Source organism: Nycticebus coucang, chromosome 16 (assembly GCF_027406575.1).
Source record: "Nycticebus coucang isolate mNycCou1 chromosome 16, mNycCou1.pri, whole genome shotgun sequence".
Taxonomy (NCBI): Eukaryota; Metazoa; Chordata; class Mammalia; order Primates; family Lorisidae; genus Nycticebus; species Nycticebus coucang.
Window position 1 is genome coordinate 79666400 of NC_069795.1, and position 7169 is coordinate 79673568.

General features: G+C 49.9%; 1 long non-coding RNA gene across 1 annotated transcript; it reads right to left on the reverse strand.

Annotated features, from left to right (window-relative positions):
• Positions 1-2937: 2937 nt before the first annotated feature.
• On the reverse strand, positions 2938-6847 carry LOC128567293 (uncharacterized). Its single transcript, XR_008374857.1, has 3 exons — positions 6187-6847; positions 5698-5863; positions 2938-4317 (listed from the first exon to the last, which is right to left on the reverse strand). It is a non-coding gene; the product is annotated as an uncharacterized LOC128567293 (long non-coding RNA).
• Between the last annotated feature and the right edge of the window lie 322 nt (positions 6848-7169).

Genomic DNA, 7169 nt, shown 5'->3' on the forward strand with positions numbered 1-7169 from the left:
ATTTAAGGGCGGCGCCTGTGGCTCAACGGAGTAGGGTGCTGGCCCCATATGGCGGAGGTGGCGGGTTCAAACCCACCCCGGCCAAAAACTGCAAAAAAAAAAAAAAGAAAAGAAAAGAAAGAAAGAAATTAAAAAAAAAAAAAAAGAGTGGTGAGAAAATGTACAGAAGAGAAACTACACATAGCCCATTTTCAATGACTATAGTAAGTAACATAACTGCTCTTACATTACTATCTTTAAGCAATAAATAACATTTTTACTTGGAAATCAACCCAAAATAGATTGCACTATCTACTAAGACCCATGTAAGGTATGTATAAATATGCAACATGGCTCTGTTTATAGACCTGGCTGTGATCTTCCTTGGGGAAATAGCTTCATGTGGGTACTCCATAGACCTGGTCAACTCAATTAAAAAAAAAAATCCAAAATTGTCACAGAAACCTAGAAGTTTGAGCAAGAGAGCCCCATATGAACCACAGAACTAAGCAGGATGTGACATGGCTCACATCTACAATCTCAGCACTCTGGGAGGCTAAGGTGGGAGGATCGCTTGAGCCCAGGACTTTGAGACCAGCCTGAGCAACAGAACAAGACACCATCTGTACAAAAAACCTTTTGTTTGTTTGTTTGAGACAGAGTGTCACTTTGTCACCCTGGGGTTGAGTGCCATGGCATCATAATAGCTCACAGCAACCTCAAACCCTGAAACTCTTGGGCTCAAGCAATTGTCCTGCCTCAGTTTCTTAGTAGCTGGGACTACAGGCGCCCGCCACAACACCTGGCTAGCTTTTCTTTTCTTTTTTTTTTTCTTTTTTTTTAGAGACGGGGTCTCATTCTTGCTTGGGCTGGTCTCAAACTCCTGAGCTCAGCAATTCACCTGTCTCAGTCTCCCAGATTGCTGGGAATACAGGAATGAACCAGCACACACAGCAGACAGAACGTTTTTAAAAATTAAACTGGCATGGTGGCACATGCCTGTAGTCCTGGCTACTAATGTGAGAGGCTAATGTGGGAAGATCACTGAGACTAATGTGGAAGGATCACTGGTGCCCTGGAGTTCAAGGCTGCTGTGATCCTGCCACTGCACATGTCACTGCCTGGGTGACAAGCTAGATCCTGTCTCTAAAAAAAAAAGAAAAAAAGAAAAGAAAGAAAGACAAGATTCACAGAATTGAAAGCCTGAAAGCCTGCCCTGTGCCCAAGGTCATGTGGTGACAAAAGATGGATATATGCAAGGAGAAAGTAGATATTAATTCCAACCAAATACCTGGAGAAAGGCCTTGGAGTCTCAGATTCCATGCATGGGGACTGCACACTTGTGTTTTTTAATCTATCACAATTTTAGGGTTGGAAATAATAAGCACTTTTGTTCAGTTGAGGAAATAGGTTCAGAGAATGAAGTGACTCGTTCCAAGTTACATAGCTAATCAATGACAAGAGATTAGACTGGAGCCTGATTCCAACTCAAAGCCAGAGTTTTCCCATTCATCATGACATCCCAGTTGTTTCTGGAGTCTTGAGCTGGTAAACTTTGGCATCTCCACAGCAAAAGTCCTGGCCCCACCTAACCCCCCATCTGTTACCCAGAACCTCACTCAGTTGCTAAGAAGCCTCCCTCCTTCCCTCAGCCCCAGGGCTTGCTCACACTGTGGACAAAATGAGCCATCAAGCCCCTCCCACCTGCAATCTCCCACCAGGCCCCAAACACCTTCCCCTGGCTGCCCTCTTTGCTTATGACTTCGAGCTCTTTGCCACTTAATTTTTTCACTTTCTTTCCAGGTGGCCCTTTCAAAACAGAACTATTTACAATTTCCTACTTAAAAAAAATAAAATGAAAACCACATTCAGGGTTCTCCCCCTTCCATTATGTACATGCTAAAATCAAAAGTCTCTGGCATGGCATTCAGGGCCGTCTATGACCAGCTTCCTTCTTCCTGAGACTGTCCTGTACATGCCTCTATCCCAAGGCTGCACATGTCAGCCCTGCAGTAGAGCAGAGAAAACATGGGGCACGGGATTCACTCTCACAGCCAGTGGAACATCTGCTACAAGGTCCCATGCACAGTAGGGCCCAAGAGCACTATGTTGAACAGAATGGATTTGTGTCTGCTTTATGTAGCATAGTCCCTGTGGCCTATTTAGATCACATCTCTTCATCTGGCAGCAAGGCTGGGACTGTCACTCCCTGCAGTCAACACTAAGAGTTGTGATAAGCTCCTGAACACAGTGTCAAGGGACTGGCTGACCTACATAATACTTCTGAGTGTGTGACCAATGCAATGAAGGGGCTTCTTAAATCATCACAGCAAAGTGCACAGTGCATTTCTATTAACTTTATCTGAGAAGCATCAATTTTTTTTTTTTATTAAATCATAGCTGTGTACAATAATGTGATCATGGGGCACCATACACTGGTTTTATAGACCGTTTGACACATTTTCATCACACTGGTTAACATAGCCTTCCTGGCATTTTCTTAGTTATTGTGTTAAGACATTTACAGAAGCATCAATTTTTGTTATTGATATCCCAAATTGTAACTGCTGAAGACTAAGTGAAGAGCGGTGATGCTCAGCACTCCAGGGCACACCGGGCTGGGTGCTGGGGTACAGAGACGCCTTACAGAGGAGCCTGCAGCCTACTGAAAGCTGGGGTGAGCAGGAAAACAAATCCACAGAGGAGGCCTCACAAACAGGGAGAGAAGAGAGTGAATGAAGAGTAGGGGTGGCTGGGAGAATGGACATTGGATAAAGAAGTTTATAGAAAGTGTCTGTGTTTGGCACATAGTAGTTGTTTAATCAGTTCTCACTATGCACCTCCAGCCAGGTGCACAGAGGAGCAAGGCCTCTGCCTGTGATAGCCATGCCTCCTCCCTCCAGCCCCCCACCACCTGCCCTCCATCACCTGCTCCAACCTGGTCTTCTGAGCATAAGGAACACATCAAGTTCCTTCCTTCCTTAGGGAAACCTCTGCCCCCAGCTCATGGTAAAGCTGGCTGCTGCTTGTCTTGAGGCCTCGGGGTCGATGCTGCCTTACACCACTGCCACAGTTATTGTCTGCCACATGATACTGGCATGTCCTTCTTTGCAGTTACTGGAAGCTCTAACCATTTGGTTTATTTCTTTGTTTGTTTATTGTCCCAATAGATTTCATCCTTAAGGAAGAGAGGAATGACCTCTGTGTTCTGCACTGGTGTGTCTCATTGCAGAGTCAGCTCCTGGTCAATTTATCTGTGCCTGGGGGTGCTGGGAAGACCTCACAAATGGAAGTACATTTGATCAGGACCTGGGAGAGGGGATAAGAGTTTACCCACCAGGCTCTGCAAAGGTAAGGTGGCAGGTCAGGACTATTTTCCTGAGGGAAGGAAGTATTGCTAGAAGAGATTTTATTGATATGGGCAGCTCTGCCCAGGAGAAGACAGGGCTCTGAGTGCAACCTAGCACCAGGGTTTCAAACAGAATTATCCTGGGGGTGGGAGGGCAGGGTAGAGGACAGCTCATCTAGCTATCAGAGGCTGAGAGCTGAGTCCTCTTTCTATAAGCTGGGCTCTGCCAGCAGCCTTCTGAGATGGAATTTCTCTTTTTATGGTGGGACCGCCTCACTGTGCAGGATGGAACTTATCAGGTGGCCGAGTCCGGTGTTCGAAGAATAATAACAATGATAGGAATTATGAGCACTGTCATTTATTGAGCTCCCACTGAGAATCAACCACTGTGCTAGATATTTGACACACATCTGGTTTAAGCCACAGCCACCACACAAGATTGGCATTTTCCCCCATTTTCAGAGGTTGAAACTGAGATTGCTTTTTATGTCCAAAGAGTAACACGTCTAAAGACAAGAGGCTAGGAAGTGGTGGATGGAGTTTCAAACCCAGCTGTGTCTTACTCTGAAGCCAGTCCTCTTAACCACAATCTTTTTTCTGGCCAGTGTATCTCACAGGTGAATCAATTAATTGGGTTTGGCTCATTCCCTTGTGGACTGAGTCATCATAACTCAAGACTGCCTGAACCTGTTCCTCCCTGGCAAGCTGATATAAACCTAATCTCTAAACTGACACCGCCGAGGGTGGGGCTCTGGACTTTGGTAACCCCACTCAGAGCTGGAGATTGCTTCTGCTAGGGCAGCAGGACCAGGGGTACTGCGGAGTCAGCGAGTGCAAACTGATTTCTTGCTCTTCCCTGCTGTAGAGCTGAGTGGCTAAGAGCTTTGGTAGGGGCAGACACACTGGTTTGAAATCCAGATCTTGCTCGTAGTAGCTGTGTGGCCTTGGCTTGGGCAAGTTTCTTTATAGCTGTGCACTTCAACTCTCACCTGTAAAATGAGAATAAGAACAATCTCCTGATTGACATGTATGAGGATTACATAAAAAAAAGAACATGTAAAGTGCCAAGTACACATGCAAATACATACATGTATGCTTGGCACATAGCAAGCCCTCAGTTATCAGGAACCTTTAGTATTACTGTTAATAACAGTCTTAATAAGACTGGTAGAATGGTATACAGTGGTTTGAATCTTAGATGCTCTCTTTTTGGCTGTGTGACTGTGGGCAAGCTACTGAACTAGACTCCTCTAAAAGTAGACTCCTGTGTCTAGTTTTCAGGAGTCTAGACTCCTCTCTAAACTCTGGATCGTTTAGATGCAGGGGTTCTCAACCTTCCTAATGCCACAATGTATTTTCATTGTTAAAAAGGTGACCCACAGGTTGAGAACACTGATTTTGAGAGATTTGGGGATGGCATCCAGGTGCCTTCATCCTTAAATTACAGTGAGCATCTGTTCAGGAATTAGAAAACGCCAGAGGTGGGAATGATCCCTGCCACATGTGGACAGCATCTGCTCTAAGCCATCTTCTGGTCAGGAGAAGGCTGAGCACTTCAAAACCATCTGCCTCTCATCAAGGCATCCAGGGTGTGGTCTCCAGAGTGTGGCTGTATCAGCTTGTCTGAACAACTAGTCTGTTGTTTTGGTTTGGGCTGAAAGATTGTTCTAAGGATTGTGGTGAGTTTGGTTAGCACAGGAGTTAGATGAGAGGCTGCAGAGAAAGGCCACCACTGGCCTGGGTGTGCCTGTCCTTAGACGTGTAGTGTGTAGTACTCACCCCTCAAATGAGGCTCACAGGTGATCAGACCTCCCTGGTGCAGCTCGAAACCTCGGTTCTGTCTCCCTGCCCCCAGTTAATCTGCCTGGCTCACAGCAGTCAGCTCCTCACTGCTGTAGAGTCTCAGATCACCCCACACCCCAGGATCTCGGTAACTGAACTGGGGTAAATGTCTCAGATGTGAGTTAGTCCCCTAGATGTTGTTGCCCTCAGGGGGCACCCACAATAGGGCCTCTAAGCTGACAACCCGTTCCTGTCACATGGTGGCCGCGCCAGGTTACCACACCCTGAGATCCTGCCAGAGCTGGCAGCGGATTGTACAAGAAGTCTCCCAATCACCTACTTTATCTGGAATGACACCTGTCTCAGCGCTGGCCAACACTAGGTACTCAGCAAATACTGACTCTTAACCCATTTTATGTAATATCTATGACCTGTCTTGGCCAAGATATTATGGTCACCCTAAGGCCTGGAGCCCCTGACTGCCATTGCCTCAGTCCCCAGGAAATCCTCTGAGGTTGTCCTCCAGGCTGCCTTATCCATGCTGTGGGTTCCCACCATCCCCACCTTTCCCCACCTGTCGGTCCTACCTCTCATGACACTTGAATCTGGAGCTGGCAGGGGTTATTCCCATTTCTGTGCCTCCATTTCGCCATCTGTGAGATGAGGGCTTCTGGCAGGCAGCCTGGGTGTGAATGAATTATTTCAACCTCCATGCATCCATCCATTGCCCCAACTTCCAGCACCTTTCCAAGGCTGTTAGGGACAAGGGCAGGAAGAGAGAATTGAATTGGACAGGTCCCAGGTCTCAAGCCTCTCACACCTTGGTGAGGAGACTACCTAAAAATAGTGGGCACCCACAGGAGACCCCCCACACAGACAACAGGCTGGAGGGAGGCACCCCCACCTCTCCTCGGGCCGGTGTTCCTTCCGTCTGCTGGCATCACGCAGCCGCCCCCTCCCCCGAAATGTCTGCCTCCCTCCTGCGGTCCTCCCAGTCCTCTAGGAGGGCAGCACAAAGGTCCTGCTGTGAGCCTGCAGCCCAGGCGGCAGAGGAGCCTCGCTGGGCGGTGACTCACTCTCCTGCCATTTTCTTTGTGTGGCTCCCGGGCTCCTCACTGGAGGCAGCTGAGTGTGTCTGCAGGGCCGGGGGCGGGCGGCGCCGGGAAGGGATGGCCCGGAGCGGGAGGCTTTTATGTGGGCAGGGGGCTCCCCGCACGCGAAGCGAGCCCACGCCTGCAGCCTCCGGGGACAGCGTCTGGCGCGGGGACCTCAAGATGTGCGCAGCCTCGCCTCAGCCTCCGCAGGAATCAAAGCGCCCGCCGTGGGTGGGGGGCATGTGTTCCCCATCAGGCGTCCCTGGGCTCCTGGTCCCCTAAAGGAATACATCTTAATGAAAAGCGAAAATTAACCACGGAAGGGAAGGCCCGAATAGCTGGGAAGCGACGGGTCTGTGGTCCCAGCGCAATGCCCTGCGGACAGCAGAGGCGCTGGGGCTCCTAGGCCTCAGCACCCCGGTCTGGCTGCGGAGCCAGGGGTCCCTTAATAGCGAGGGAGCCGGTGAGCGCCGCGCTACAGCCTGGGCAGGGCTTCCTCGCAGGCTGGTTAACGTGACCTCCTGCAGGTCATAACAGTGGAATTCCGGGCATCCTTCCCAGGAGATCCTCAGCCAGGGCTCCTCGGATCCCCTGGGCGGCTGGGCCTCCTGCTCAGGCGTCAGCTGCCGGTGCAGCCCTTAGGCTTCGCCCTCCACGCTCCAGCCCCTCCCCCGCTCGCTCTCGGGAGCACGCATTGTTCTGCTCACATCCTGGTTTGGAACAAGCCGTTCTGGCTGCGAAGGAGCCTCCCCTCCCCACAGCTGAGTGTCGCCTTTGGCAGGCAGCTTCTCCCTGAGGACTAGTGGTCGCTGCTCCTCTGCCCGCCTCAAAGAACCTCCGCAGAGCCTGGCTGTGGCGCCGGCCAGCCACGCTGTGCTGGGCCGACCTCCCCGTCACTAGGTCCATAGGGGAGAGTACGCTGGAGGAGTAAGTGAGTGGGTGAATGAATGAATGAAGGGCCTGGG